General features: G+C 36.6%; 1 protein-coding gene across 1 annotated transcript in view; it reads left to right on the top strand.

The window, feature by feature from the left end:
• The first annotated feature begins 6,383 nt into the window (after window positions 1-6,383).
• The window catches only part of LOC107691880 (poly(rC)-binding protein 4-like), a 67,517-nt gene continuing 63,908 nt past the window's right edge, over window positions 6,384-9,992 (top strand). Inside the window, exon 1 of the mRNA XM_016490709.1 lies at window positions 6,384-6,417. The gene's annotated coding sequence lies outside the window, so the exon portion shown is untranslated. The remainder of the gene's footprint in view (window positions 6,418-9,992) is intronic.

Below are 9,992 nucleotides of genomic sequence, written 5' to 3' on the forward strand. Positions count from 1 at the left end.
GGCTTAGCCTTACTTATAAGGTTGGACTTCATCAGAGAGAATCTAAATTTGCACAAGTGTGCAAATGTGAGTTAATGGCCACAGACTTGTTGAACATATGTAATGTTCGCTCTGTTTGACCATTGAGTTTGTGTGTCTTGCAGTTTCTCGTGCATTACTTGGCATTTTAAAAATGCAGAGCTCAAGTTAAAACAAAAATTCTAGGTCTTGCTTTGCTTGCATTTCACTGCCCTGCATTTTTTTTAACACAAAAACGTGTTCTGTGCGAATTGCCATTTACTTTGCCGTTAACAAACCTCCGTACACTAGGGGGCGATAGAGTTACTTTTAAATGTTTGTACCATTAGTCAGAGCTAGCTGAAAACATGCTGACTTCAGCTAACTCTCTTTTCGTTTTTGCTGTCATGAGAGTATTTGACCTGAAAGAGAAACCCAGTGGTAGATGGTTTACGCTAGTGCTAATGCCCAAACAGTGCATTGCATAATGCTAATGCTAACGCAGCGCATTGCGTAAATAACTGCACTCTGACACAAGGCATGAAATTGTGCTTGTGTAGATAGAAGCGCCTGTGTTCATATACTATGTTTTTAGACCTATTTAAGCTAATGTTCATTATAGCGTGACTATGCTAGGAATTCACTGGCGTACTTGCATGAGGTTACGAATTGCGTTCGGACACACTGGGAAGTAGAGCTTGTGTTTCTAGAATCATCTGCTTTCACGTAATTTTAGTGAGCATGTTTCTGGCTCTGTACAGTATATGCTAATGCTAAAGCAACAACGCGAATAATTAAGCACATACTTCAATCGCGTTTGGCAAATTTAAATAAAAAAGCATGGAATTGAATTTGCATAGTTATAAGCATCTACATTCACATACTTGCATTGAGTTTGTTTCTGGCTCTGTTTATGTGTGTTAGAGTGAACGCTAACAATTTAATACGAACTTGTGTGGGATTCCGAATAGCTTTCCTGACTCGAGCAATGTGAAATCGAGTTTGTGTTTCTGAAAGCATCTTCATTCACTTGTGTAGAGTATGTTTTCAACCTGTTAGCCATGCTAAAAATGCGTTATGAACTGCATTCTGGCATATTTCGATAAACGCAATGCGTAAAATTGAGATTTGCATTCTCCTTGCATTGAGTATGTTTCAGGTACTTTTTACTCTTATGTCTGGTATAGTGCAACTTGTGACTATGTTAAGAATTCAGCACATACTTTTGATTGGTCATGAATCACAAAGAGAAATCTAGCTTGTGTATCTAGAAGCATCTGCGTTGACAAACTTGTGTTGCGTATGTTTCTGGCTTTGTTTATGCTAATGCCTGCTATTCAACACATACTTGCATAAAGTTACGAATTGTGTCCGGCACATTTCGGGAGAAAAAACAATGCATAACGTTGAATTTATATAGCTATAAGCATCTACATTCACATACTTACATTGAATTTGTTTCTGAATCATTGTTTACACTAATGTTTGCTATTGCACAACTTCGTAAAAATTTCACATTTTAACATGTAAAATCAAGCTTGTGTATCTAGAAGCCTCTGCATTCACATACAGTACTTTGAGTATGCTTCTGGCCCTGTTTATGCAAATACCCAGTATTGCGCGACTCGCAACAATACTTGCATAAGGTTATGAATCATTTTCGACACATTTCGGGAAAAAAAAAAGCATCCGCATTTAGGGAATGTTCTCAGAACTTACTTACCGTTCTGGCAAAGTTCTCTCAAAGTTATGAATAAAAACGTTCTTCCAGTAATGTTAAACAAAACAAAAACAAAAATGTTTAAAAACATTCAGAAGTAGCATTTTGATAACTTTATGAACATTAGCTAAATGTTCTTAAAACATTTTTGGTAGCTGTGTTGCAATCATGCTAAAAAATGCACACGTTATCAGTTGCGTTCTGGCACATTTTGGAAAACAGAAGTGCATAAAATCTCGTTTATGTAGTTGGAAACAAAGTACTTTGAGTATCTTTCTGGATCAGTTCACACTACTTTCCGCTAGCACACAATGGTGCTTAGAATGCATTCTTATGCTGTGTTATGAATGAAAATAAAATGACGCAAATGAAAATGCAAATCAAATTGAAATTACGTTTTTGTTTTTGCAAAAAGCGTCTCAATGCATAGTGTATTTTTTAGCCTTAGCATTTGTAATCATGTTAAGCTAAGCATTATGCAAAATTGCTAAGTATTTTACAGCTAATAGTGAACAAAAAAAAATGAACAATACATCCTTGATCTTTACTAACAAACAGACATTTTAAATGACCCATTAAATGGGCCTGGGAGGAAATTCATCTGAGACATGAGAGGAAATGATGACTCGGATCTTAACGGGATTCTGTATTGCCGTAGCGTGTTCTACAATTAGTCTTCTGAGCTCATCGATTTAAGCCCACTATCTAGGAAGAGACGAGACGTGCAGATCCTTTGTGGGTGTTTTTACCCAGAGGGGCCGTCCTGATTGCTGTCCAGATGTCCATTACTTTAATTGAGAGTAAGGAACAGCAGACTGCCAACTTGAGAGAGAGCGAGATAAGGCAGGAAGAGGTAAAGTGCAGGGATGAGATGCTATTCCTGGTCAAAACATTCCACTTTGCCTCGGTTCTAAGTGCTGGAGCAATCCTGTCTTCCTAAGCATCTGCGTTGACAAACTTGCCAAACTTGTATGTTTCTGGCTTTGTTTATGCTAATGCCTGCTATTCAACACATACTTGCATAAAGTTACGAATTGTGTCCGGCACATTTCGGGAGAAAAAACAATGCATAACGTTGAATTTATATAGCTATAAGCATCTACATTCACATACTTACATTGAATTTGTTTCTGAATCATTGTTTACACTAATGTTTGCTATTGCACAACTTCGTAAAAATTTCACATTTTAACATGTAAAATCAAGCTTGTGTATCTAGAAGCCTCTGCATTCACATACAGTACTTTGAGTATGCTTCTGGCCCTGTTTATGCAAATACCCAGTATTGCGCGACTCGCAACAATACTTGCATAAGGTTATGAATCATTTTCGACACATTTCGGGAAAAAAAAAAGCATCCGCATTTAGGGAATGTTCTCAGAACTTACTTACCGTTCTGGCAAAGTTCTCTCAAAGTTATGAATAAAAACGTTCTTCCAGTAATGTTAAACAAAACAAAAACAAAAATGTTTAAAAACATTCAGAAGTAGCATTTTGATAACTTTATGAACATTAGCTAAATGTTCTTAAAACATTTTTGGTAGCTGTGTTGCAATCATGCTAAAAAATGCACACGTTATCAGTTGCGTTCTGGCACATTTTGGAAAACAGAAGTGCATAAAATCTCGTTTATGTAGTTGGAAACAAAGTACTTTGAGTATCTTTCTGGATCAGTTCACACTACTTTCCGCTAGCACACAATGGTGCTTAGAATGCATTCTTATGCTGTGTTATGAATGAAAATAAAATGACGCAAATGAAAATGCAAATCAAATTGAAATTACGTTTTTGTTTTTGCAAAAACCGTCTCAATGCATAGTGTATTTTTTAGCCTTAGCATTTGTAATCATGTTAAGCTAAGCATTATGCAAAATTGCTAAGTATTTTACAGCTAATAGTGAACAAAAAAAAATGAACAATACATCCTTGATCTTTACTAACAAACAGACATTTTAAATGACCCATTAAATGGGCCTGGGAGGAAATTCATCTGAGACATGAGAGGAAATGATGACTCGGATCTTAACGGGATTCTGTATTGCCGTAGCGTGTTCTACAATTAGTCTTCTGAGCTCATCGATTTAAGCCCACTATCTAGGAAGAGACGAGACGTGCAGATCCTTTGTGGGTGTTTTTACCCAGAGGGGCCGTCCTGATTGCTGTCCAGATGTCCATTACTTTAATTGAGAGTAAGGAACAGCAGACTGCCAACTTGAGAGAGAGCGAGATAAGGCAGGAAGAGGTAAAGTGCAGGGATGAGATGCTATTCCTGGTCAAAACATTCCACTTTGCCTCGGTTCTAAGTGCTGGAGCAATCCTGTCTTCCTGGTGGTGCATTAATGTCTCCTCTGTCTATAAAATCATAATGAGATCCCTCTTCTGCGCTATCCTAAATATTTTTAAAGAAAAGGCGATTTTACTGTGTTCCCTTGTGAATTTTGCACAATATTCAAATAAACAGGGTCCATTTGAATAGTATGTTGACTTTAAACTATTTTGCTATGTTTCAGTCATGTACAACTGCGACGGTCGTGTTTCTAGACGGCGTCCATCGAGGCTTAGTTCATTCCAGTGTCATTTAGGATGACAATATTTTTATGTAGCTCTCACAGGGACTGTAGTCTGAGGTTGTGGAGACGCCAAGCTCAGGGACAAAGCCTTGTATTTGTTTCGAAAGGTTTCCTTTTCATACGTCGGAGTGTTTTGGATATTTCTGGGGTCATAATTGAGTTGTGTACGGTTTTATTTCACGCCAGTTGCTTGTTCAGAGGATATGAGAGAATTTGTCTTGGCAGCATTTTAATTGTGGTTTGTTTGTTTTTCCAACATTTATGCGATTAAGTGCCATGATCAAACAGAAAATCTAAACTAAATTTGTGAATTTTAATAAGAAATCAGTTTAAAATGAGGCAGTATCGTTAGGAATATACCGTAGGCTTTGCATGAGACATATAAATCGTGCCTCTTAATTAACTCGCAAATTAATCCGCTCAAGACTTTCATATTTTGAGCAATTATAGGACTTTTTTTTCTGATTAACAGTCAAAGTAAGCGTGGGAGTTTTGCTTCTAATAATTATAATGCTCGATATAATGGATGATTTTAATCAAGGAAAATAAAATGAGACACAAACCTACTTGTGTCTTTTGTGACCAATTGCAGTAACTTGCCAGCCATCACTGAATATTACAGCAGCAGTTTAGCTCGAGTAACAAAATAACACACAGTCATTTTTGTTTTAGGGCCTGGTGGCTGATTTACGATGGTTATTTTGGGCTTTAAAACAACAGGTGATATAAACAATGAGATTTATCCATGTACAACTACTACAACCTTGCAGGCTTTACATTCAGTTTAGCCAAAACTGTGTTTCAGTGTTTAAAAAGCTATTTTACATAAACTGATACTCTAGTAGATACACAATTTAGACTGCATAGATCAGTGTCAGAGTGGATGTAATGATATATATCAAATTATTTATTTTATTTATTATTATTATTATTATTAAATATGAACGTACATTTTCAAAATATTTTATATAATTTTGTAAATATACATTTATTTCATAACATCAGTAGTAATTATGTGAGTTATTATTATTAAATATGAAGGTATATTTACAATATTTAGTATAATTTAATATTAAATAATAAAGTTACAAATATAAGATAATTTTATGAATAAATGCAAATTGATAAAATATTTAATGTAATTTATATTAAAAGTTTTGTAAATTTGCCTTTTTATGTAATACAATGCATAAATTGTTATTATTATGAAATATGAAGACAAATGTACAAAATATGTTATGTAATTTCGTAAATATACATTTATTTCATAACAACAACAGCATGTTGTTCATTGTAAATATGAATGCATATTTACAATATTTAATATAATTTAATATTAAATAATAATTTAAATTAAAAATATAAGATGATGATGGTTATTATTAATAAATGCAAATTGCTAAAATATTGAATGTAATTTAATATAAATTGTTTTGTAAATTTGCCTTTTTATATAATAATAATAGTAATAATAATAATAATAATGATGATGATGATGTTAGGTAATTTTTGAATTTCATAATAATAATAATAATAATATGAAATTCAAAAATGACCTAACATCATCATCATCATTATTATTATTATATTGTCAAACTTGCAAAAAAAAATTATTCATAACAATAATGTAAAAATTAAGTAGCAGTAGTGAAATATATGTATGTATCTTGAAACTGGAGCACTGAAGAGCCAAGAAACAGAAAATATACTTCTGCCGTCTCAGCAGAGAACCAACAGATGGCTAAATTATCTTGACTTATTGTCCTATTGAATTACAGCAGACACAGGAAGCCCAGCATTATATTATCCCTTGTAAGTCCGAATTAGCACAATGGCTGTGGAAAGCTTGAGGATCCGTAAAATCATGGAGAGAAAAAAAAATCAATAGGTGCTGTAGGGGTTAATGAGGCAGATGCATGTTACGTAGAAGAGTTTGAATGCTATCTGGACGGCTTAGCTGAAGGTACGCGGGACAGGGGCCAGACTGTGTTCTAGCACACGATGGACCCCCAGGAGACGGAGACAGAGTGTTCACTCAATAGACGAAACACGGACTGACACGCTCTCGCCATGGACGGCTGAGCTCAACGCTAGTCACTTGCGTCAACATCGCAAAGGCTTCGCTGTCAGGTGCGGATTTATTTTTACTCGTTGGAATGTAACACCGCAAATTGGGATTTTATACCAAGTAACGTGTAAATTAACAAGGGCTAACAGCACGTGAACCTCTTAACAAGCTGCCTGTGCGGTCTAACGCTACTCCATGCTTCTGTGAGGACCAAATTTACCTGCTTCGTCGGCACTGATAATTACTGACAAAACCAACAGTGGATCCAGTCGGTGGGCCTTGCCCAGCCCTCGGATGGTTAGCCAAATGACACCATGTGTATAGCGGTCAGCGCTTCCCATTCTTTGCTACAGACGAAGGGAGACATTTACTAATGAGGGCAGGCCATCCAGTCCGTCAGACGCCTCCATCGCACACGCATTGACCGAACAGAGCTGTAAATCACAATTAGAGTGACATGTCTTAACAAGCCTGTCTGCCGTCCCCGCTTCTTCGCCCGTCGTAGCATAAACCCCCAGAATTACGATTATATAATTAGATCATTTGTCCCTTCACCTAATTGGCACTGTGTCGCGGTGGGTTGTTATGCTGCTCCTCATTTAGGACTAATATTTTGTTGTTAAACTAATAAGATAAAGATGTGTAAATGTCAGCAGTGCATTTATTAAATCACAACGGGATCCAGGATATTAGTAAATGGATATTGCAACCTAGGTTTACCATTTGTCATCTGAAGGAGTAATGAGATTCGTCTGTGATGATACATTCATTTGCGACGAGGATTTTTAATCAGACGTATCTGTTTGTAATATGCTTATTTATATCCCTCCAAAGCAATCTTTCTGAACACCAGGAGTGCGAGATTCGAAGGTGCGCGAGTTTTAAATTCGTAATTTTGTTTATCTGAAGAACGCTTTTCGGAGAATCAGATTGCCTGGTTTTGATGGATTACAGCCGGTCTTTGTGCCTGCTTTGTAATGCAAATAAATCAAAAGGCCATCTTCGTTTCATTAATGCACACACACACTTGATCATTGTATGTGCAAACTCAAGTAAAACATGCTTGTTGTATTACATTTATGCATTGATTTGTTTAGAAAGATCTTTATTAGAAGCTGAAGTGTCTAATTTAGTGAAAGTACACCGAGTAACAGCAAAAAAAGAGACTGTTTTCAAACAAAAACACTCCCTGTCTGCTATTGGTTTGTGAAAAAGATGGCCCTGCCCCCAAACTCACCCCATTGGTTGAGTCATTTCTGCTGTTGCCGGGCTGGTCGGGTGGCTCAAACAAACAGAGAAATGTTTTGAAGACAACAGAGCCAGAGTTTACACATTAGGGGATCAACCTATAATAATAGCAAAAAACAAATTGACTGTTTTCAAGCAGAAACACTCCCTGTCTGCCATTGGTCTGTGAAACAGATGACCCCGCCCTAAACTCACCCCATTGGTTGAATCAGTTCTGCTGTAACAGCAAAATAACAGCAACAATTTACTGTTTTCAAACAGAAACACTCCCTTTCTGCAATTGGTCTGTGAAACAGATGGCCCTACCCCAAACTAACCCCATTGGTTGACTCAGTTCTGCTGTTGTCAGGCTAGTCGGGTGGCTCAAACAAACAGAACAAAATGTTTGGAAACCATAACAGAACCAGAGTTTACACTTTAGGTTGACTCCCCCATAATAACAACAAAAAAGTGACTGTTTTCAAACAGAAACACTCCCTGTCTGCCATTGGTCTGTGAAACAGATGACCCCGCCCTAAACTCACCCCATTGGTTGAATCAGTTCTGCTGTGACAGCAAAATAACAGCAAAAAAACTGTTTTCAAAAGGAAACACTCTCTTTCTGCAATTGGTCCGTGAAACAGATAGCCTCGCCTCCAAACTCACCCAATTGGTTGACTCAGTTCTGTTGTTGTTGGGCTGATCGAGCAGCTCAAATGTTTTGAAAACAACAGAGCCAGAGTTTACACTTTGGGGGAATCAATCTATAAATATATTACTTTATATTTCTCTGAAACAGAAAGAATTTTAACATTGACGCTCGCTTTTATGATGTAAACCTATATGGTGTGACGCTGCAAATGAAAGGACAGTGCTTGAATGGAGATTACAGGGCAGATGGTTGGTAAAAATAGCAATCATTTATTTCTTATACCATACAGTTTGGTAATGAAAGGAGATTAGGTTATATTAGTCATAAAAATGGCTATGATATAAAACAGAGTAAAAATATCTCCATTGTATTAAAGGATTAAATGGTAAGGAAGCTGGCCTAGTCAAGTAGTCAAGAGCAGGGCCGAATGTAACCTTTAACATCTGTGACATTTTATCAGTCCGGGTAATTATTACCTCCATGTGACTGAACATTAATCAGCCTGGCTTATCTTTGAACAAAATTAAGAAATAAACAGTGGCAGCCGACATGTACATTGAATGGGTCATTAGCAGTGTAATTTTTGCAACTCGTTTTTCATTTCTCATTTGGTTTTAATAGTTCTTGGGTCTCTCATGACACGGTCTGACAGTATGATGGGGCAGGAGGTCAGCTCTCTTACAGAGTGTTAGGGCACGGTGAGCGAGCAGCTTTGCTCCCCACGGACCTCATTAAAACCTTGAGGAGAAGTGGTGTGAGTCTGACCACTGAAGAGTGCTGCCTGGTAGAAGTTAAAGTGCTCAGGCCTTCAAAGACATGTTGGGAACTTTAAATATTAGAGGGGATGTTATGAATTTCTTGTGTTTTTGTCACCCCTGTGGTGCAGCTTATGATGTAGCAAAGTCAAAGGCTTGAGTGTTTTTGAACTGCTTTATACAATTACAGACTTTATGTGAAGTTAGGTCTTGAAACACTATTTCTATTAACCAATGGGATCAGCATTTTTACAGTTATGGGCTTGAACCCGTGTGAATCAGTGTCAATATGAGTATTGTTTGTCAAGGTAGGGTTTGGGGAAAAAAGTTAAGCCCAGGGGTGTAGGAACAAGCTCATATATTGAGTATTAACTAGGTGAAGTAGGATTGCTGTGTATTGCTTGCTTGACACAACTGCTTAAGAAAGATATATGCTTGGTTGTTATTATTGGTCGTAATTATAGAAGAACATTATGCCAAACTACTGCTTATCTAATTTAATGAATTATTTTTTTTTTCTTTATGAAATCAGGAAAGTATCAGAAAAATCGTATCACAGATATTATTATGCCCCCCCCCCCCCACCCCTTTAAAAAAATAGTAGTGAATTTTATTACAGAAATTAAAAACATGTTCATCATAGATTAGTGGTCATGCGTTTGACTTTGTTAACTATTATGTACTAAATTACAATTTTACTTCTGGGTTTAATTGCTAAAGAGAGTATGCTGGCCTTAAAGGGTTAGTTCACCCAAAAATGAAAATTAGCCCATCAATTACTCACCCTCAAGTCATCCTAGGTGTATATGACTTTCTTCTTTCAGACGAATCGAGTCGGAGTTATATTAAAAATTGGGTGTTGCATGCAACAGTCCAAAAGAAGTTAAATAAAAATCACCCATCCATAAAAAAAGTGTCTCAACGGCTCCGGGGTGGTGAACAAAGGCCTCCTGTAGCGAATCGATGCGTTTTTGTAAGAAAAATATCCATATTCAAAACGTAA

Source organism: Sinocyclocheilus anshuiensis, unplaced genomic scaffold, assembly GCF_001515605.1.
Source record: "Sinocyclocheilus anshuiensis isolate Anshui unplaced genomic scaffold, SAMN03320099.WGS_v1.1 scaffold510, whole genome shotgun sequence".
Classification (NCBI taxonomy): Eukaryota; Metazoa; Chordata; class Actinopteri; order Cypriniformes; family Cyprinidae; genus Sinocyclocheilus; species Sinocyclocheilus anshuiensis.